At 41.6% G+C, this 23,367-nt stretch overlaps 1 long non-coding RNA gene and 1 pseudogene across 1 annotated transcript in view; both read left to right on the plus strand.

Annotated features, from left to right (window-relative positions):
• The window catches only part of LOC140697606 (uncharacterized), a 56,038-nt gene that overhangs the window by 19,387 nt on the left and 13,284 nt on the right, over positions 1 to 23,367 (plus strand). The gene's annotated exons all lie outside the window — the stretch shown is intronic.
• On the plus strand, positions 301 to 1,314 carry LOC116277681 (ubiquitin-conjugating enzyme E2 S pseudogene; annotated as a pseudogene).

A 23,367-nucleotide genomic window follows, 5' to 3' on the forward strand; every position in this document is an offset into this window, starting at 1 on the left:
TCTCACATTTCTAGTCCTGGCACTTCTTCACTCAGCACATCTCGAACCAGATGTGACAAGACACTGGGTGCTTTCATCTCCAGCATTTTCCTGTCTGATCTCCATCAGTTTCCTGGACCTAGAGCGTTGATTGGCCCCAGAACTTATGATCAAACTCATTTACTTCCTTCTGACTTTATCAATTTCCTAAACCACTAAACCATCCCTGAAGTGTCACTCATCAGAGGGTAACTCTGCAGCCTCACAGCATGTTTGGAGAAGCACCCGGTGGGAAATGCATTCCTAGAGCTCAGCAGCCAGATGCCTCTCAGCGTCTCCCAGAGCCCCCCTGAGAGCTCCGAGAGCCCTCAGCAGGGAGGGAGGGGAGACAGCCAGGAAGGCACTCCCCCAGGCACTGGCTTTCTCTTCTCTCCTGAGTCTGCAGTCCCTGTGAACTCGGAGCAGCAACGTACAAAGGGCCTCACCATCAAGGTGCCATCGACAGTTGTTCCTAGACCTTGGGTAAACTGAGGGGTCACTTTCCTACTGAATACAGTCAGCCCTCCATATCTGCGGGTGCCTCATTGGAGGATTCAAACAACCCTGGGTCAGAAGCATTCGGAAAAAATTCCAGAAAGTTTCAAAAAGCAAACTTGAATTTGCCAGGCACCAGTAAGTATTTACATAGTATTTACATTGCAGTAGGTATTGTAAGTAATCTAGAGATGATTTAAAGTCTACAAGAAGGTGTGCCTACCTTATGTGCAAATACCACACTATTTTATAAAAGGAGCTTGAGCCACCCAAGGGGACCGCATATGCCAGAGGCCTGTTCCGCATGAAATTTCTGCTGAGGAAGACCTTTCCTACCTCCCCACTCAAGGATCCTGACCAAGATCTTTCACCCAAGTGTAGATGCCAATGGTGAGATCTGTGTCAACGTGCTCAAGAGGGACTGGACAGCTGAGCTGGGAATGTGGCATGTGTTGATGACCATCAAGTGCCTGCTGATCCATCCTAACCCCAAGTCGCTGCCTGCACTTGGAGGGCGTTGAGGGGTACCCCTCCAGCTGTGCCTGTGCGCAGAGATCCATGGGCTTGCAGGTGCGCTCAGAAGCTGGAGGGCTGAGGGCCAGTGTGGCTGCAGCCTCCTGCACCCACCCCATGGCCCTTGGGGGCCAGTGAGGGGCCAGGGGTCCCATGGCCAAGAAGCACGCAGGCAAGTGAGGTAAGAAGCTGGCAGCAAAGGGAAATAAGGACAAGAAGCGGGCGTTGAGGGAGTGTAGTGGGCTCTCATCCATCCCTCCCTCCCTCTCCCACACTCCCCCCACCTGACCCCAACTCTGTCTCTAAATTATTTAAATTATGACTGAGGTGGGGAAGGGCACAGGGTTACTGGGACCTGAATGTGTTTTTCTAAATAAATTTGGAAAAGAAAAAAAAAGGTTATGTGCAAATACCACACCACTGTATCAAAGGAACTTGAGCAGCCCGAAGGACGCAAGGGATGAAAATACTCCTGGAACCAATCCTTCCACAGATACCTAGGGATGACTGGATATATAAACTACACTAAACACTATTTGCACTTTTTTCTGTAATTAGGCCCGTTTGGCTCCTTCTGGCTACCCTCTCCACTATTAAGCATAGCTTTTCCACTGAGGAGTGAACGGAGGGTGGATAATCAAATTTCTGACTCAAGAGATGGTGGTGGCAGCATTTGTAATGAAACCCTACTGGTTTTTGTTTTTGTTTGGTTTTCGTTGTTTAATTTTGTATTGAAGTGTAGTTGATTTACATTGTTAGTTTCAGGTGTACAGCAATGTGATTCAGTTATACATATACACACACATATATGTATTTTCTTTTTAGATTCTTTTCCATGAAACACTACTGTTGTAGGATATTAGGGATAAAGCTAAAGATCCAACTAGACCTGGCCTGATATTAAACCCGTTCTGCAATAAATCTGAGTAACTTACTAACAACAAGCAGAAACCCTTTGCTTTGCTAATTTTCTGATAAGGAAAGCAGCTAGGTTTATTTATTTAAGCAACAAAGGTTTATTAAGCAGGCACTCTGCCAGGCAAGAGATATATAAAGGCATAAAAATAATAAGCTCTTGTCTCTGACTGAAGGAGAAATTCAGGTAAACAGTTCATGATAATCCAATGGTACATACGATCTTCGAAGTGCAGCAGAAAACATTAGGGTGCAGAAACACATTTTACAAAGATAATAGGAGCCCAGAAAAACCCTATCTAAAATCCAGCTTTCTTGAAAGGCTGATTTTATCAGTCCTTGAGGGACCCTCAAGTACATACTGGGACCCGCATGCACAGAAACCTGGGCTGTCCTCGTGTGCATTTGGGTCACACTGTGGAGCTCATACTTTAATGTGCATGGAAAGCACCTGGGAAACTTGATAAAAATGAGATTCCTGAGTTCCCACGCCAAGAATTTCTGATTATGTTGGTTTGGAGCAGAGCCTGGGACACTGTTAATTTTATTTAACTAGCTTTGCTGGTGTTTGGGCTACAAGTAGTTCTCGGACTGTACTGAGAATAACACTGTCAGAGCATTGAACTTCCTGCTGTCTTCTTATATCAAGGACTCATCTCGGACCTTTACAAATTTAAGTCTTGTAGTGAAAAAAAAACAGCTTCTTACCTGTTTACTGCATTGTTTGCTTCTATGCTTAAGCCCAGGAAAAATATGCTGGGAATCAGAAGCGTTTGGTTTGCATGAGTGGGATGAAGAGAAGAGGGCTCCTTGGCCTCATGCAAGAGCTCTCATCTCTCTGCATTCCTCATACACCCCAGCCCCCTCCAGGGGAGCAGACCTGTGGGGCTGTGGAGGGAGTGTGTGGGGAGGGGCTCTGGGAGGTGTTTCATTTATGAAATCCTGTCTTTCCCTGAAGCATGTGGATATACAAGGCAAATAGTTCTCAGGGTAGAGGTAAGCCCTTTGATGAAGAAAGCTACCATGGATGTTCTCTGGAGGGAACTTTTACCTGTGAATTTGAACCAAGAAAAATGCTAACTTAAATGAAAAAGAGATGTTAGACTTGGCTGGGTTCCTGGCACAAACTTTATAAGAAGCATGTCATTCCCAGTGTCGAGCTAGGACCAGGCTGATCTAATCGCCCATCAGCCCACAGAACAGACAGCAGACGGAGCTCTAAAAAGCTTTCCAGCTTTGAGGTTAACCCACTGTCGCAGACACCTGCATTCTTCATCACTTATATGCTACACCCTTTCATGGGTTTACTCTTCTACCTCTTCTTCCTTCTACTCCTTCTCTTTTCCCCTCCCTCCCTTAAAAAAAAAAAACTTTCTTTTACTATAAAAAGTATAAAGATAATTTATTTTTTTAAAAAAAATCAGAAGTATTGAATTAAATCCTTTTGAAAATACAACTTGTAGAAATTTCCAGTATCATATTGGAAAAGACTTTCTTCTGACCAGGGTCTCCTTTTAATAATAATAATAAAAAAAATTAATAATTAACAATAACATAGATTTTGAGCCCTTTAAAGTATATTTATTGTTCTTGGCAATGTGAATAGTTCAAGTAAGAGAGAAGTAGTGAATTCTCATGTTGATGGTGGCCTTCTATGTTAGTAGAGCATTTATCTTTTTTCAGGGATGAGAGTATATGATACCAAATTCAAAGGGTCATTTGTTAAAATGCACAAAGTTAAAAAAACACTGAACATGAAAGAAAAATTATCTTTATAAAAAAGATGGTTAATCATTATGTTTGAGGCAGGTAAAACCAAATTCAAGGATGACTTTTGGGATTAGGAGATGTTTTCTGAGGAGAAACGTTTCCTTTCTGTTATGAACTGAATTATGTTCCCCCAAAGATGTTGAATTTCCAGCACCTGTGGTGTAGGTGATTATTTAGAAATAGGTTCTTTGCAGATGCTCAAGTTAAGATGAGGTTATTAAGGTGTATCCTAATCCAGTGTGACTGATGTCACTATAAAAGGGGGGCTGCGGACACAGAGACAGACATGCACCTGGGGAGAATGCCATGGGAAGACGAGGGAGAAATCAGGATGATGCACCATAGGTCAAGGAACACGAAAGATTAGCAGCAAACCCCTGGAAGCCAAGGGGAGAGGCATGGAAAAGATTCTCCCTCAAAACCCTCAGAAGGAACCAATCTGCCTACACCTTGATCTTGAAAATCTAGCCTCCAGAAATGTGAGACAAAATTTCCGTTGTTTAAGCCACCCAGTCTGTGATCCTTTACAGTAGCCATAACAAACGGATACATTTACTTCACACAGCATCTTCTTCCTCAAGGCCCTGGATTGCCAAGACCCTGGTCTGAATGGGTTGAGCTGTTCCAGAACTGCCATCAAAAAAAGAGATCTCTGCACACAGGTGTGTGATGGGCCCTGCAGGAAGGTTCTGGGTGCCTTGAGGCTGTTGGGCTCCATTTCTTTGCTCACCCACACCAAGCCCCCTTGCCAGCCTTTGCCCCGGCTTACTGGATTTGTGTCAATAACTGTTTGATCTCTTGGCTCTAGGTGCTCAGATCCTTGACTGGCCCACTGGGACCAGGAGTTTTATTATTGCCTCCCTTTGCTTTTCTTCCAGGGGGTGCCTCACAGCATATACTGGCAAGTTCCTGGATTGAGATGTCAGATTTTTACTAGGTTTCCAATTCTATCTTTGTGATGTAAGAAACATGTAATATTGGCAAGTCACTTTATATCTCTGAATAAGTTTTTCCATTTGTGAAATGGGTACAGTAACATGAGTTCTGTCATAGTAGTCCTATAATAGCATAAGCTAAAGTATTTTGTACACTGTACCCTGGGTTTTTTTAGTCTTATAACCTGGTGTGTGTGTGTGCGCGTGCGCGTGCAAGCGCAAGTGTGCTGAGCGAAAAGAATTGTTATTTCAGGGGAAAAAATAGTATTAAAGTCATAGAGTCTCAGAGGACAGCCACTTAATTTGCATTAAAATAGCAACAGATAAATGTCGAACTAAATTCATAGTCTTACTAATTGGTAATCACTAAGGAAAAGGATTCCCAAATATATACACACACTGGGAAAATAGGAGAAAAAATAATGAGCAAACAAAGATCTAAATACTTCTGAGGGATGACAAATGTTTCCTCAGACAGAGTTTCTACATCCCAAAGGAGACTGGTATCTGGAAAAATACATTGATGATGTAATGAGAACCTTTCCCAGAGGAAGCACCTTCTACTGAGGAAAACATAAGCCTCTGGATGCAACCAGTGATTTTCAACTGTGTGGCTCTGGTCTGTCTTTTTCATTACCTCAGTTTTCCACTTATGAATTGATGATTCTTCTTCTTTCTCTAAAATACTATATAGGAATACTGAAAAGTGAGGTAAGTTCTGTAAAATTCTATAAGAGGCTAAAAAAAATAAAATAACTAGAATTCAGTAATAGATTTCATGGGTTAATTTATCTTTATCTTCTAAAATGCTGAGATACTGTGGCAATCACTAGTCAAACAGACCCAACCCGGCAGTGTTCTTAATCTCTGTCTCTGTAAACATCTGTGTTTCATCAGTTTACATCCATCTGCCCAAACACTTACTGGAACAGAGCAGCTAAGGATCATACAGCTTCGAGATGGAATGAAACACAGAGGGTTGATGGGAAACATACTAAAGCAGCAGGCTGTGGACAGCATTGCACATCCAGAATCCTAAGAGTCTACCATCAGTTTCCACAAGTGCATTTTTTCAGCCTGGGACATCCTGGAGATGAGGAATCCCATTCTTTAACATCCTTGCCCCTGATGTTGAACATGCCTCAGTGCCATTGGCACTTTGGCTGTTATTGGGAATATATTGATAGGACTCCAACAAAAGCTTAATCGAGAGCTACAAAATGTTCAAATTGGGGAAAGGCAGATGATGAATATTTGACTGGTAGTGGCTCGTGAGATAAGAGCTTGTCCTTATCATCTCGGGGATGTTGGAATATGGGGAGGACAGCTTAGCTGAGCAAGGATTTGGACTGAAGTGAAAATATTTATTTGGGCATTGGGCTCCCTCCCAGGCCGCTGGCCCTAAGAATTTGGACTGGCTTCCCCATCCTCCTTTCAGCCTAGGTGCTTGGTTGAGGAACTTCAAGGGAACACGTTTTTCTCTCTTCCATAGGCTGAGCCATATCCAAACACATAGGGCTTCACACACAGGATTGAGGTCACTTCTGCACCAAACAAGTCCCGCCCATGGGGTTACTGATGAGTGTGCTCTTAGGTCATAAATAAAAGTCTTGTTACATGTGGATCTTCACTAACAATTTCCATCTGGCAACACTCACGGGTCAGAGGTGAAAGGGAGGCAGCCGTTCACTGAAGGCATTGTTTTCATTGGTTTGGAATTAAAGACTCAAGAAATCGCTCCTTGGCTGCCAGAGGGCTCCTTGGGTGTTTGTGAATCTCTTCCTCTGGCGAAAATGTGAGTGGGAGTTGGTTCCATGGTATGTTGAAGCATTCCAGACATGAACCGACGTATTGTCTCAGAGGATCTCTGCACGTAGGCCCAGCTGGACAATGCAAAAGAGAAGCTGGCAAGGCAGAGCAAACTCTAGGAATGTAGGTGGTTTGGGGCGATGAGGGTTTGCAGGAAGACATTTAAATTCCCGGCAGTTGTATGGACCTTTATTCAGCATAGGTCCCTTAACATTGCTGTGGCGGTGATTCATGTATTTGTGGCTAGAACAGAGGGTGCAGGCGGGGGACTGACTGGCCAGCTGATGGGTGGACATGCAGCTCTCCAGAGTTCCCCAACTGCCCCTGAATTCTTGTGGCTGATGAGTTCCATAGTTTTCATTCATGGGTTAGGGCCTCGTCTAAAAGAAGAAAGGGTCCTGTTAAGGCCATCTTTAATTTTTTTTAACTTTATTTTTTATTCTTTTGGGGGTGGGGGAGGTAATTAGGTAGGTATGTATGTATGTGTATGTATGTATGTATGTATTTATATGGAGGTACTGGGGATTGAACCCAGGAACTTGTGCTTGCTAAGCATGCACTCTACCACTGAGCTACACCTGCCTCCCCCACCCCCTGCAAGATCACCTTTTTAGCACCAGAGCTCTCACCAACTGCCTCTTTCATTGTTTTCCTCTACAGATGCATCATAACCTTAGTCTGTGGCTTACAGAAAATAATAACCTGACTTCAGTGAGAAAAACATTTGTTACAAGCTATGTATATGCAGGTAACTCAGCCACTGAATCCAGGTTGACTCAGAGGGATTTTACGTTAAAATCTCTTAGTTCTCCTCAAGATGTGGCATCATTTCCTGATTCTGCTCCATGCAGAAATTCTGTTGTATTCCTGCAACTCGGTTCCAGTCAAAATCTAAATGAGATAATCTGCCTAGACACTACTCAAATTACTAACACAATTTATTTCCCTAAGCCCTTGCTAACAGGGGAAAATGTACCCACTTGCAGCTCTCTGCTCTTGCTTTTTCCTAATTTTCTTTCAGGCACTCCCCGTCAGGTCAATCATCACTCTTTCTGATTCTTCTTTTCAAATTTACCTTCCTGTCCTCATCCTTTAGCGCATCCCACCAGCTCTTCCCGAATCCCACCGCTTCCCCATACAACCCGACTCATAGCTCTCTCAGTCTGGAGCTTAGAAAATCAAGCCTAAGTCATTCCAAAAATTACCATGTCTACGGGCAAGTCAGTAGCCGTATTTTTTAAAAATGATATTTTGGAAAACAGCAGCTACAACAAAACTTATTTCCCATTGCTGGTGAAACCCATGGGTCTGTGACAATAGCTAAGGATAGAGCTGGTAAGAATGGAATCAATGATTCGTTGAGATTTCACTAAGTGCCAGGCACAGTTTGAGCACTTTATGTAAAATATCTCATTTAATCTCACAACAATTAAATGTAGTCACAATTATTCTCCTCATTTTCAGATAAGGAAAATACATTTCTTATGCTTCCCCAAACTAGAAAGTCATAGAGTGATTTAAACCCTGGATTGCAGGAATTTAGAACCAACCAACCAACCAAATCAACCAACAAACAAATCAAAACCAAAAATCTCTCTGCTTATAGTGAATATAGCGGTTTCTGATTCTGAGTTATGTCACCAGAAATCCTTGATTTGCTAGTTTGGCAGCAACAATCTACAAGAGGTATACTTAGTGGAATGTGGAAGAATGACAAATGTTTACAGGTACCTTTTTGCTGGCACGAGAGGTTCAGAGCAGGAGATCCCAGAATTACGAGGAGTTGTGTTCACCCAGAGTTGAACACAGCTTGTCTTTTGATGCATCAAGTTCTGGGGCAAAGAACACCTTCATAGACCCGGGAAAATCCCTTGATCTTTTTGTACACGGATCCCCTATCTCAAATCGGAGGTGACTGCTACTCTCAATCTGACTGGAGCAACGAGACAGGGACTTTGAGGCCAGATGCCTTAGTGAGGTGACCTTCTCAGTTGATACAATACATGTGAAGGGACACTTCTGCTTCAGTTCTCCAAGGATATCTGTGCCCTTGCAGCCCCCAGTGCCTAGTAAGAGCCCAGTATGGGTTTATCAAATAAATGAATGCCTCGTCCTAGTTTATGCCAAGTCAGGAAAATACTGCAATACAGGCTGGAATAGTTTACATTAGGTGAGCACTTTTTAGAGCAGGTATTAAGTGGGGAGTCTTCAGACACTCTGTGAACCCTGAAATTACATGAAAGATGTATCTACATGTTGGAATTTCCATGAAGCTCTTAAGCATTTATCACATTTTAAAGAAGGTCCTTGAACCAAATTATTTAAGAATCACTGCTTCCTGGTTTACAAAGCAGTGACGCTTCATTATTATTATTATTTTTTGATCTGTACAGCAGTGCGGTGAGAAAAACATAATGATCCTTAATTTACAGAAGAAGAAAATGTGAAATTGAGAAATGACACTGGTGTTAAATTTAAAAGCCTGGTGTTCTGATTCCAGACTTCTGTTTTTTCCATTTGCAGTGTTTGTGTGTGCGTGCGCACATGCAGGGGGAAGAAAACAGCAACAATGCAATGTTAAAGTGGATTCTACTTAACTGATTGGAGGTGGGCCTTTTTCCCTCTCAAGATTCAGAGTGGATCCATGCATTCCTGCCCACCTATCAGCTTTAATTCTCAGGAAGCTGGCTCTGGTCAGCACAAATCTTATGCCTCCATAGATTGCCAAACCCAGCAGAGTAGTTTAAGAACTAGGAGAGAAGATACATCACCATTTACTTTTGAGCCTTATCTTCTTTATATATAGAACAGACTTTACAATACCACCTACTCTGACCTGAATACATTTCTCTCTCCTTTAAAAGGCAGCTGAAAGCACAGTGATTTCTCGATGGCCTTTCCTGGATGCTTTGTTCTGCCTGACATCTGGCACTCATTTCCGCATCGGAAAACCGAGGGCCTTAGGACCAGATAGCTTTGTGGACGGCTTCTCGCTCTAAAGACCTCTTTCTATTATCTTACTGTGGAAGAAGTGAGTAAGTTGGGGGAAGGGAAGTATAAAAGCACAAAACCAGCCGCTTGGTTAGGGTTCCTGGAATTATAACTTTGCATTATCTCCCTGCGCCGGGGTTGAGTTCATCCATTTTTATCTCGGCGCACCTTGCGCGCCAACATCACGCCTTTCTCCCGCATCTTCAGGAAACCGGTTAGTCACACTAAGGCGCTCCAAACAAAGGTGCTGGAGGAGGGAGCCCAGGGCGAAGAGGCTTCGCGCCTGCGCTTCCCCTCACTCTCCTTCCGTGAGAACCGGGTTTATAAAAAGCTAACACTCCTTGGAAGCCATTGCCGGAAACTGTTTTTTCCTCTTGATAAAGGGTAAATGGGAACTGCGCGGGCTTGTTCCCCTGGGGCACTGGGCGGGGTCGGCCTGATGACCTGTGTAGGCCTCTCAACTCTCGGAAAACTCTTGGAATCGGTGATACTACAACTCCTCCCCTGGATTATATCACCTGGGGATTAGTACGTTCTCACTAAGCGAGGATAAATGAAGGCTTGGAAGACAAAGTCTGACTCGTGAAAAGTAAGGGGGAGGGGAGTTGGGTAGAGTCCAAGTCCGAGCAAGTGAGCTTGATTTCCTGTGCTTTGGGATTGGAGCTACCCTGGTGCACAACTCCAGGAGGCGCCCATTCCCTTGTATGCTTGGCTAAAGGCACCCCTTGGAGCACAGTTTTAATAGGATGTGGTAGGAGTAGTGCCCGCTGGAATTGCGCACGGCAGCTGTCCTGCTTGTGTTGCCTCAAGTATCTTCATTTCATGACACAAAAGGTCACATCTGCTGGAGGTCAGGGGAGCACTGTCATCATAGTTTCCTTATGAAATCTGGCAAGATCCCATATCAATATGCCTAGTCTGGGACAAAAATGGGGTTGATAAAGAAGGGAGGCTGGTTTGGGGTTAGGGGTGATGAGTAATTTATAAATCCAGACAGCTAACCAAGTTTACCACCAGAGACAGAAAAATTTACAAAAGACTATTTACCCTGCCTTCTTTGACTACATATATGTGTTGTAAGAATCGTAGATGTTGGAATGATTTTAGTCAGTTGTATCAAGCAGGGTGGTTGTAAGTGGTTTCAGCAGTTAGTGGGTTTCTTTGTTTATGCGACCAGTTTACCATATAATAACCACTATTCCCTGGCTGCCGACCATTGGCCAAGTGCTTCCCAAACATGACTTCACTGAATCTTCCCAGTGACCCTATCAGGTAGATGTTATTATCTTTATTTTATAAACAAAATTGGATTTCAAAGAGGCTTATAACTTGCCCAAGGTCATACAACTTAAGCAGCAAAGTCAGGGGTCATATCAAGTCTATCTGATTCCAAAGTCGTGCCGTTACCAGAACCCCAAACTGCTTCCTATTTAGGCATTATTTTTTTTTTTTTAGCAAATATAGCCATAACTGTTCCTTTCCTTGCAGTAGAAGTAGTAACAGTAATCATAGCAACATATGTGGAGCTTATTATGTGCCCAGAACTCTCCTAAACACTTAATAATTTATGACATAACTCATCCCTTGTCAAATCTTACAGTGGAGGGTCAAGCCCCTCCACTTATGGATGAAGAAATGACGACACGGAGAGGTTGAGAAACCTGCCCAGAGCTACCCGGCTAGCTGGTAAGGGGAGGAGCTGGGAACCAAAGCCAGAAGGTTGGGTCCAGAGCCCGTGTAGTACACGGAGAGCTGAGAAGGCTGTCAAACAGGTAAGTCACTCAGTGACTTATCAGAAAACCCATTGTACTTTTGGCCTGTTCCAGGCTTGCATCAGACAGTGTTTGTGAAGGGTTGGTGCTCTAGGAGAGACAAATGAGAGTGAGTCGATGAGTGAAACCTCTAAGTCCTTGGTTTCCGTTGCTTGCTTGGCCAGCATACCCAGTTTCAAGGAAGATCATAAATCTAAAGGCAGCCATGCTCTCCTGTCTTTCCTTGGGGGTGCCTGGGGGAGTGCTGGGTGAGGGGCACAGGAGAAGAAGATGGGCTAGCACAGGGATGTTCTTGCATCAAAAGAGCGGACAATTTAAATTTTTCAGAAAAGTGGGCACTGGGAAGTGAGGCTTTTTTTTGCACATGAAGTCATAGTTTAACTTAAACCAAAAAAAAAAAATACTTGAGAGTCTGCAGGGATCAGGGCTGGTTATTGTGTTACAGAAATTTTCCATTTCAGACACAAACTACACACAGCAGTATGTGGGCCAGACAAGGCAGGCAGAGTCTCCAGGAGGGCCTGAAGAAATAATACACCTCCTCCTTTAATCCTGAGGAGTGTGGCTAGGTTCTCGGGGAGGGCTGTCCAGAAGGTCTGGACCAGATCACACTTAGACGTCTGCGATTAGAAGGATGCTCATGGCAGCGACATCATGGGCATGACTTCAGGGAGCTCCTGAAAATGCCCTAGGGCAAAACAGTTTCACGGTGATGCAGTTTCCAATGTCTGAAGATGAGACAAACACTTCGAAGTTTGTTGAGAAGAATAAAAATGGTGTGATAATGGTATAATAATGCTACTTACAGTATTGTTAAACAATGCTTATTGCCAGCATTGCTAGCAGTTAGCGAGGCCTTGTTCCTGAGCCACTGTTAAAACTCTCTAAACATCTCATTTAACCCTTCCAACTCTGTGAGATCACTGGTATTAGTTTTCTGGTTTTATATTTGAGGAAACTGCAGTTTAGAAAAGCTAAGTAACTGACTTGAACAAGCTTATCACCTGAAGTGGTGAACTTGGGTCTCAAATTTAAGTCTAGTCTGGGAGCGATGAACTCATACCTTATCCTGCCTCCCCAAGGACAGGCTGGCCCTGACCCATCTGCTCTGGTCCTGAGCTGAACCTGGCAGGCAGGATAGAGACATCAGTTCATTTACAGTGTGTTCCTTTGACCTCTCGTCCTATTATTATTTCTTTTTTTCAGCAGTGCCCCTTTCAGGTTAACATGGAAGCACCTGTTTTTCAGAAATGTTAGGCTGGTTTTTCAGGTAAATAAACTAGTCTTGGCCCCTCAGGTACCAATTCTGAAACAGGTATTACCTAGAGCAGGGGTTCTTATAGTTCAGTATCCCCAACCAGCCTCATCAGTATCACCGGAAACACAAGAAATGTGAATTTTCTGCCCCTGGCCAGATCTGGTGACTCAGAAACTCTGAGGGTGGGGCTCAGTAATCGTGTTTTAACAAACCCACAAGCTGATTTTGATGCGGCTAAAGTTTGAGAACCACTGGCCCTGGGGTAGATAAAGGAGAGAGTTAAATCAAGAATAGAGGTCTATGATTTTTAACAGCTGCTAGTGACTCATTCTTCCGAGTCATTCCCTTCTGGATTTCTGTCCTTTTTAGGATGAAGGATTTGCTCGCATCCCATCGTGTGTGATAAATTTCATCAACAACGTCCATTCCTTTCTGAATCGATGTGCTTGAGGAGACGCTGAGCTTTATCCACCCCCACGTGTAGGCATAGCCCTGTCCGTTTTTGGAACCACTTGCTCATTTTCCATTCCAGATAATTAGCTTCAAGTTACCGTTATGCAGAAGAGAAAAATAAGGTTTAACAGAACTGTGGTTCTAGGTTAATTGAACAATTGCAGATTTGGGGTTGGAGTCTCCAAACGTGCTTAGTTTTAAAGGTTCCCGATAGTGTTACCAGCCAAATGCGCCCTCTCCCCCTCTCTCCTCCCGACCCTGCCTGAGATTCGTAACAGAGGGTGAAGCAACTAAAGCTGAACATAGGGAAAATCATTGCTTCAGTTTTGTAATGTAAGTTCTGACTCAGACTTTGCCTCCCAGGCTCACCGGTCCCACCAGTTTTCTCAATGGGAAAACTAAACTGAACGCACATCGCAGAAACAAGAAAATGTGAAGTTTTCTCTCTATTCCTTCTCCAGGCAGCAGTATAAAATGGGTCCCCAGTCCAACACAAATCTGCCATTTAATACCTGTGTAAATATAACTTTTAGTTAAGTCTGCTCGTTGGCTACAAAAGCCTTGTTACCTGAGATACTGCTTTTCCTAATCGAAAAATAGTGGGAAATTTTATTGAGCTTTGCCAGAAAATGGAAATGATGGTTGATGTGACCTGTATTAGCATCTCTGAGGTGAAGGACATTTTCCTTGTCTCAACCAAGATTCACTGACACTGAGGTCTGGTTTGAAGGGTCTCTGGAGTCCATCTTACACCTCCAAATGAAATCAAATAAGAATTTTTAAAATGTGAGCATGGTTTCTGTTTCTGGAAACTGTTTTTAAATTTCAAAAGAGCTTCCCTCAGCACTTTCTGTTGTTATCTGGTCTTATTTTAATTCACTGCAGACATACTGAAGAATTTAAGTCATGAGCGTGGGTTAGCAATGTGCAAATGAAGGCAAGATGTGTTATGATTATTAAACCCTGACCTAGTGGAAGTGGAGACTGCCTAGCAATGTCTGTCCTGAGATGCTTTTGCTGACGTGTTGTGGCTACAGCCTAAATCCAACAAGGGAGAGTGACAAAACTGGGACTTCCTCTGCCCTTCCCTGGTTGACAGAGACCCCAAGTTCTCTGCCCCCAAAGACCATTGTGTTACAAATTGCATGTTGTTGCTGTATGAGCCAATAATAAATATTTCATCTCAATATAAGATTTTGAATACAAATTTTGGAGAGAGATAAATCCAAGTCCAATATGTGTGCCTTAGGACAAGCAACTTAACTTTGAAAATAAGTTTCCTTAGCTATAAATTAAGGATAAAAATATCCTTGCTGTGAAGTATGATTCGGATAACGTCCAATGTTGGCATTTAGTAGCCATTATTTTTTTGCCGTCTTAAACTCAGTTGGTTCAAACAGTAAATTTACATGCTAAAACAAATAGTCCCTGCCTACACACACACACACACACACACACGAGACATAACAGAGAAACAGATGTGCAAAACTACTGTTTTACTCCATCATCTTCGAAAAGCAGTGAGTTTCCTCTTTTCTTTCTTTCCTTGAAGTTCACAGTGAGCTCTACAGACTTACTCCTGGCTTCCTGAGTGATGCTTACAGGCTAAATATGGCCCCCAGGCCCCACATTGATAAGACCCAATAGCAAAATGCAGGTTGCTGTGTCTGTCTCTCTGGCGTCGAGTAGATTATAAAACCAAGTACGTGGTTTCATCATGGTTGTTTACTCTCCCCTCCTGTGGATTCGATCTTATGCAAAATGTCATGTCATGGATTATTCAAGCTATACTCAGCAGAAATGCATTTGGAGAATATTATCAGAAAAGAATTTCATGGCAAGTTGATGTGTCTAATAAACCCTGATTCTGGTATTTAAAATATAGCTTTCAAATTTCAAGAAATAAACTCTTCATGTCATAACACTATTATTTCTATTTTTCTTGTCAATCAACTTACGAAGGCGCTTCACAAATTCAGTACTAAAAAAGTGAGGAGTCTGTAGGGAAAGAGAATGGTAGAATTTTAGAATGTATTAGGATTTGAGTACAGGCATTTCTTTGGTTAAAAAAAAATGTATATACATGCAAACACACTAAACTTTAGAAATTCCCACTGACCAGAGGAATGCGGCGAGAACCAGGGCATGAATGGTGGGGGCTGGTGGAGAACGATTAGGTCATCTTCTCCGTCCTGCCACAGTGAGATTATCCCCCATATGGTAGTTCATGTTTCTGTGGTTTGCTGAGGGCTTGGGCTAGTTTTAAATAATTTTCTTCAAGGCTCTCTAAGCCAGTTTAAAATTATTTTGTGAACTAGTCATTCTATCACATGCTTTAGCAAAATCTACCACAATCTAATAAGCATCTGGCTATGTTCGAACTGCAGCTTTGAGTCTCCTTTTCTTAAATTTCAACTTTCTACCTCACTGCTGCAAAATCTCTTTACCTCCTTGGTGTTTAAATGTTTCCCAGGCACTGAGTGCTTCGACCGAGCCGGTCTTGCTACACAATCCACAAAAGATTGATTCATGGTCTGTGTCTTCAGACAGGTTTTACAAAGTGGATTGGACATAAGGTGGTAATAGATGGGACATGAAATGTTTGAGGGTTATAGCTTATTTTGTTCTTTGCTTCACTTTTAATTCAGTTACAAGGTCTTTCTTGAGGGTCTATTATGTAAAAGACCGTGGCCCACAACTCTTTGGTCCTGGACCTTACACAAGTTTTCTCCCCGCTCCACCCCAAGGGCACTACTATTTGTCTTATACACACGCGCGCACGTGCGCACACACACACACACGCTCACATATACATCTTTGTCTCCATTTGCTTTCTCCTCCTCCTTCTTCTTTTTACATTTGGCTATTTGTTTAATGTTTTACTTTCTGCGATCACAAGGAAGGCTTAGAACAGTTTTTCCTAAACTTCCCAGTTGAAAATAATCACCTTAGGCCTGAAAAACAAATAAACAAAACAAAAAAAACAAAGTTTCTTGGGCCCTCTGAGCCAGTTTAAAATTATTTTTTAAATATAAGTTAAAGAGGGCTCATACATTCCCTGGCACCTATGACTCAATAGGACTGAGGAAAAGAGCTGGAAATTTATTTTTAGGAGGCTTCTCCTATGATTCTTTTTAGCAGGTAAATCTAGGAGGCCCTGGAGTAGGAGGTGATCCCCTTGGTCACTTCCAGCTTAGCAGATTGCTCCTCAGACAGTCCTGGTGACTTTTCTCAGGGGTCTCAGTTGATAAATTCCATCAACTCTCTCTCTAACCTCTGGCCTTGAAGCATTCTTACCCCCTGAACTTCCCTAACAGCTGTGTGTATAATTCAGCAGGTACTCACGCACTAACTTCTTCAATGCCTCAAACCTTTATTTAAATCTTTAATTACATTTTACTGTTCCACACTTTTTCATCTTGCCCTCTGAGACTATGGTAGACTCCTTAAGAGGAGGGGCCACATTTTATATATTTCTGTTCACTCTTCATTTGTATTCACACAATGCTTTGGGCTCAAATGAATGAGGTTTTGTTTTTACTTTAATTTTCCCTTTAAATATGAGTATCTTGCTGCACTGGTGAAGAATATATCTTTTCGTTTCATATATCAAGAGGCACACATACGATTTGGGAACCCTAGTTTTAATCTAGCTGCTGCAGCTGTTAGGTACTCATATAACCCCCTAATCCTTTATAAAAACTTAATCAGACAGCTGTCTTGATAATATGCAGTTTCAATAACAGCCTCTGTTGAGGAAAATAATATCCCATTGTAGTAAGTCTCACAGATTGATGATGTTTCCTTGCAAAAAAAAAAAAAATAAGTCTAATGGACAGGCTTTCCTTAAGCAGAGATTCAAGCTACAAGCTGAAAAGAAAGTCACCTTTAATTTCTACTGTGAGATGGAAGTGTATTCTTTGGATTTAGCAACTATCGGTATCTTTGTTATATTAATGGTTTAATTACACTGCTTCACCCTCGTGGAACAGCTCTTTAAAGTACTTTCAACAGGGACTCTATTGTTAAAGCAAAACAGCTCTTTCATTTGAGCCATTAACATTGCAGAGGGAGAAATGAAAAACACCCCGGCAGCATATTTTTTAGTTCAGCTGCAACTTCTTCAGCCTAATCACCAAGAAGCCTCTCCAAGGCAGTTCCTGTTTATATAGCAGTTTGATCTGGATCCTTGTAAAATTAACATAGATTGACAAATTAAATTGAACACCATCACCCTCCAGGATGTTGTAAATGTAAAGGAGAGACTAAAACAAATATTGGGAATGTTATTGTAATAGAGCAGGGTGAGGTCAGACCCACTGAAACATACAAATCTTGCTTATGAATATAATTTAGTACCAAGAATATCAGCCAACAGTTGGTATTAATTATTTTTAACAAATATGTACCTACATCATCTTTCATACATCACCAAACCAGATGTGTTTGCTTCCCCACAGATTTTTTTTTTTTTTAAAGGAGGTTCTGGGGATTGAACCTAGGACCTCGTGCGTGTTAAGCATGCACTCTACCGCTGAGCTATACCCACTCCCTCATCACAGAATTTTTTTACCAGAATTTACCAGAGACATCTATTGAGTTTTGGAGTTAAGCAGTTCAGTGGATTCGTGCTATCCCAGTTTAAAGTCACCTTCAAGAATTCATAAAATTAGCATCTTACATTGCTTGCAGTTAATTGGATTAGAACATTCCGTCTTTCTGAATTTATCCCTACAATGGAGTTTTTAAAATGAAAGAAACTCACACGGAATCTTAAACTTATGTCCCAGTAGAATTTAACAGGAAATACTCCTCAGCTTTGTCCAGGTTTATTTAGGAGTACAAATAAAAAGACTCTAAAATTTTAAATGAGAAACTTGTGTTTAAAGTCTGACTTTGAAAGAAATAGAAAATATATATTATGTAAATGTAATCAATCAAACATAAATGTCCTTATTTGCAAACTGCTCAATTTAATGAGAGAGAGGAGGTGACAATAAAGAGGGCACAGGTAGGCTGCCGGGGCAGAACCTCAGAAGATCACCACGTGAAGCAGACTTCCCATGTGTTTGCCCACCCTGCCTCCTGTGTCAGGGAATCCCAGTAAGGAGACCCGGGCCCAAAGGGCCAGATGTTTCCTTCTTTAGTTTACGGGCAGCTCAGGCTACCAGCTACATCTGCCTGAGTCTCTGAGTCTTCATCGAGGAATGCAAATGTCCAAAGGGCCCTTAGAATTTATGGTCAGTGCCTCTGACGGAGGGTAGAGTCTAGGTATGTGGCTGGCGGGACCATAGCTGGTGTACATGGTGACAATGCCAGCGTCAGCATCTTGAACAGACCGTCTGTCCTGGGGTGCCATCTTGGCCCTGCTTTGCCTCCTCTGTTTCCTTCCTACGCTTCTCTCCACCCTTACCAGCCATTGGGTGAACTATCTGACACATTCCCAGTAAGTTCCTTTTCTGCTTAAGGCTTCAGAGTTAGTGTCTGTTTGTGGAACTGAGAACCCTGACTATAAGACTGAGGTTTAATTCCAGCAATTTGGGACCAGAAACTCGAGTGTATCCACATGTCTTCAAGTGATCAGGCCCTGGAGGGCTGTGACTCTCACAAGAAACTGAGATTAGTGTGACTAATTTTATTTAGATAAACTTTTCCTCACTCCAAATAAGATTTGAGATTACAAAGAAAGATGCAATCTAAAAAGATTAAAATAAATAATAGAGAGAAATAGGAGGAAGTAAAAATAAAGATCTTGGCACATGAATCAGATTGCTAAATGTATTACTTTATAAGGAGATATGGAACTCGTGGGCAAATGAGAACACTCAGTTCAACCGGTCCTCACATTCCCTTCCCTGCAGGAGAGGCTTCCTGGGAAGCCAAAGCAGTCAGAAGTTTCTGTAGGGAGGATGATGGATGTGGACTCTAAGCAACGGAAACTCAGCTATCTTTAGGAGTGTCACCAAATAACGGTCCCCAGGCTCCTCTGCCCTGGCATTGCTGCGGGTGATGAGTTCTTGCTTTGGTTCTGCAGTGTTCTTTAAGTCTTTTCTTTTACAATGTAAATATATTTGGAAAAGATAATACATTAAGTCATTTACTTTAGCAAGATATTTCCCAAACTTCAGTCATTCATGTGGTATCTTCACAACCCTGCCATGTTCACATACTATCTTTTTTTAACTATGTTTCTATTTTTATGCTACTATATGTCTGTACTACATTTCTTTTTTTACACCTAAGTACCTACAATACCATTGTTCTAAATAACATACATGAATGTGAAAGTGTGCTGTGCTACATCTCTTTAATACTCATGGAAATAAACTTGTAGTATTAAAATGATTGCCCATCATCATCTTGCCTGATGCAGGAAGTTTACCAGGTTAACTAGGATTTTCCCCTTGTACATAGATGTTAACATTTTGGAGTCCTTATCTACCAGAAAATGTCCAGATTTCGCTTTAACCCTTGCTTTAGAGTTCAGCTAGGTATAGAATTCTAGATTGAAATCATGTCTTCTCAGACCTTTGAAGGTGTTTCCCCAATGTCTTCTAATATCATACAGCCATGTTGGTGAGAAGTCAGAAGCCAATTTAACTTACATTCCTTGTAGGTTACTTTTTTCCTCTCTGAAAGTTATGTTCTCTTAACCTTCAGCATTCTGAACTACCATAAGACTGTCTCGTTGTATGCTTTTCTTTTTAATTCATTTAGCTGGACACGAGCCCTTTTAACCTAAGCACTGTGACTTTTGAGGGCTAAGATTCTTTTTAATAATTTCTTCCCTTCAATTTTCTGTGTTGTTTCTGAGGCACCTGTCAGTTAGATATAGGATTTCCTGGACTGGGGCTCAGTGTTTGGAGCCTCCCTCCATCAGCATTTGGTCAGCAAAATAAAAGCCTGTCTGTGTGTTTCCAGAAGGATGTTTTAATACAAGGAATAAGTATTGGAAGGGCCAGAAGAGTGGAAGTTTTTGGACTGTCACTGACTAGCTCAGGCTGCCATGCCAACGTGCGTGATTTTCTAGATGCTCACCCTGGAGCTGCTTCAAATCTCATGGGCACCTTCTGTCCCTGTGTCTGCCTTGCGCATACTCTAAATCCACCATATACTGGCCATGTGGCCGGGGGCTAATTTCTTGATATCTTAGTGCTTTAATATCTCCAACTATCAAAAGGGAATAATATCCCTAGCTACTTCATAGGTTTGCTGGGAAAACTTATTGAAATAATGCACATAATGGATATAAATCAGTGGCTGGCACATATTCAAGTGCTTTTAGCATATGTTGGCTATTCTATTTATTTTAGATTTCATATAGTATATATTTTATATAAATATAATTTTTATTTTTGTGTTTAATTATCTTTTTATTACATCTCCACTCATGTCATTTTGCTCTACATTTTGAAAAGCTTCTTTAACATTTTCTAGTATGTCTACTGATTTTTTAATAACAATAATACTTTTAATCATTAAGGGAACTTCTTTTTCCTTATTTTTGTTTTTGTTTTTTAAGGAAACTTTCTTATTCAGTCCGTTCTATTTTATAGTGTCTTCTTTACTGTTATAAGTTTATTCTTTTTTAAAAAAATAGTTTTATTTCAATAAGGTATTGGGAAGATAAGAGGCAAAGTCATGGGTCTAGTTTGCCATTTTGTGCAGAAGCCAACGGTATCAAATCAAGAGACTTAGTCACTAACCACAATTCTGTCCTTCTTGTATGTCAGGTATAGAGTTAAGAGCTTTTCTTTCATAGTCTCATCTAATTCACCTCATCTTAACACACAGAGACATGAGTACTAACATTATCCCCAGTTTTAAAGATGATAACCAAGGCTTACAGAGGTCAAATGACTTACTGAAGGTCACGTATCTGTATCCAATAGGGCTAAAAGGTAAACACACATCCTGTCGGGGTTCAGGCTCTAAACTGCTGCTGCTGGATAGATGTCATCTTTAAGTGGCTGCACAGTATCCTCGTGTGTGTGTGCGTGTGTGCGTGTGTGTGTGTGTGCGTGTGTGCGTGTGTGTATCCAACCCTCTGATAAACACTTTGCTGTTTTTCTAATTTGCTGCTATAAACAAATCTTACACAAATATCTGTGCACTATGGAAAAATTTTAATGCATTCTTCTATTATTGTCTAAAAATAAGCCTGAGAAATGGATTTGCTTAGCCAAAAGCTACCCACACTGAAAATGTTTAGATAAAACATTAGGGTAAAAAGTTTAACAAGCTGCACTTAAGAAGGAGGTTGCAGCAATTCACACGTCCACCATCCCAGTGTGTGAATGTCCCTGTTCCCCATGCTCTCCGATACCTGGTGAGACCCAATTTTTGCCAACCTTATAAAAATGAAATGTTATCTCACTGTTTAAATTTATGGTTATTTCATCTTTAGTGTGGCTAAAAGGCTCTTCAAATCATTATGGGTCATTTATTTGCCTTTCTTACTTTGTGAATTGCCAGTTCATTTTCTGCCCAACTTTCTACTGGGGTATTGCCTCTAACTGGTATGGATTTGTAAATACTCTTTAAAGATTGTCACATTTTGTCTGTTATTTATGTTGCAAATATACTTTCCCAGGTGACTGGTCCTTTTTACCTTTGTAGATAATATTTGTAAAAGCAGTTTTAAGTATTTATGTAGTCAAGCCTATTTTAATTCACTTTTACTTATATTCTTTGTTTCTGTGGATGAAAGACTGAAACCAGCATGAAAGCTGGTCCATTAGATGTTGATTTATGACCTGAGTTTCTAAAAGAATCTGACCACTCAGCAATCTCTTGGCCCAACTTCAGGAAGCAGGCAAATTGTCTAAGATGGTAAAAGTTTTCACTTACACACTAAATATTTATCTAAGCTAACTTAAGAAGGATTTCCAACCAGGCTAGGGTGAAAGCTACTAAGCTTGCCCTTCCGGTTGGTACCCTGCTTAAAATCTGTGATATTAAAGTCGGAGTTGGACTTGGATGTTCCCGGAGGCCATTGAGCTGGGTGCTGGGTGCTGGGTGCTGGGTGCTGGGTGGCTCATCCCCATTCTTTAACGCTGAGCTTCCTACACTGTGCCAGCTGCCAACATCAGAAGACCTCACTGCTGTTTCTACAGGGTTTGGCCCTTTGTTCTTCTTTTTTGTTTAAAGTTGCTCCCTGGATAAATGAAATTCAAATCATAACTGAGCAGAGGTCAGATTTATAACATGACTGTTCACCAGGCAAAAGGCCCCAGGGTTTGAGAGGGCACATGGGGTCTGGATTACACAGAATGTTTCTAAATTAAGTCTCCAGGTTCAAGGGCTGTGAATTAGGTACAGGCTCTGATTCAAGGTAGAGTTCTCGTTCTTATCTCTTAATTAGAAGGCTCTCTCTGGACCCTCTTACCTTCCCTCTCCAGGAGGCAAAACTTCCTCAGCCTGCCTGTCACAAGTGTCTCCACTCTTATACTTTCTCCTCTGTAGGATATTCAGACAGATTCCTGAAAGGAAGCAGCTTTCTCTTCAAAGTCAGAATTCTTAAAAAGGAATGATGCAAATTCTAGTTTCCTTTTCTTTGAAACACCTCTTGGACCTCAACTCCTCTGAAGGTCTTCCTGAGTAAACCATCTAAACATTTTCTGTGTTGTGTTCAGTCATCACTGTCCGCACAGCCTCACGCCGTGCTGCCCCGGCTCCTCCCCTAGCTCATCTGCTCTACAAGATGTCGGTCTTCCTCTGGGCAGATCTGTGAGCTACTCATCTTTGTGTCTAAAGCACCTAGCACAGGATCATGTGTACGTTAGATGCTCCATAAGTGTCTTTTTATTGGATCTATGTTAGAACATTGGAAAACATCTGATTCCAATATGATATTATGGCCTTGGCTTGGAGTAAGTGGGAAGTCACAGCGTCTGAAATAAATGCATGTGAAAGTAGTAGCATCCCAGTTGGAGGTATATCAGACAGTGGTTTAAAGAGGAAAAATGGTGACCCTCAGATAATCCTCTTAGGAGAACAGCCAGAGATTAAGACACAGTCAGAGTGCACGTCTGTAGAATAGAAGGAAAAAAAATACGCCTGGAGATTGGGTTAAGCACCTGTGTAACCAAATAACACTCAGGCCACTGTATCCATCGATCAGTTTGCTCGAATTTCATTGGTTAATCTTACTTATAAGATCATGTAAAATAAGACGGTAATGGGATATAAAATTTAGCATGCCAAGACTTACTGGAAGACATTTGAAGTTCAGTATAATTAACCAGCCCTGAGATTCATTAGACATCTCAAAAGAATTTTTTTCATGCCAAAGGTTCTTGTAGTTTGCCTTTTCTAAAAGTGAGCGAAATGTGCTGTAGTAATTTTAGAAAGAGGTATGCTATCAATAAAAGCCTTTAAGGCCCATGATTTGGACAGACATTGGCTAATTAATTCCAGAAATTAAGCAAGTATCTAG

This window comes from Vicugna pacos, chromosome 1, assembly GCF_048564905.1.
Source record: "Vicugna pacos chromosome 1, VicPac4, whole genome shotgun sequence".
NCBI lineage: Eukaryota > Metazoa > Chordata > Mammalia > Artiodactyla > Camelidae > Vicugna > Vicugna pacos.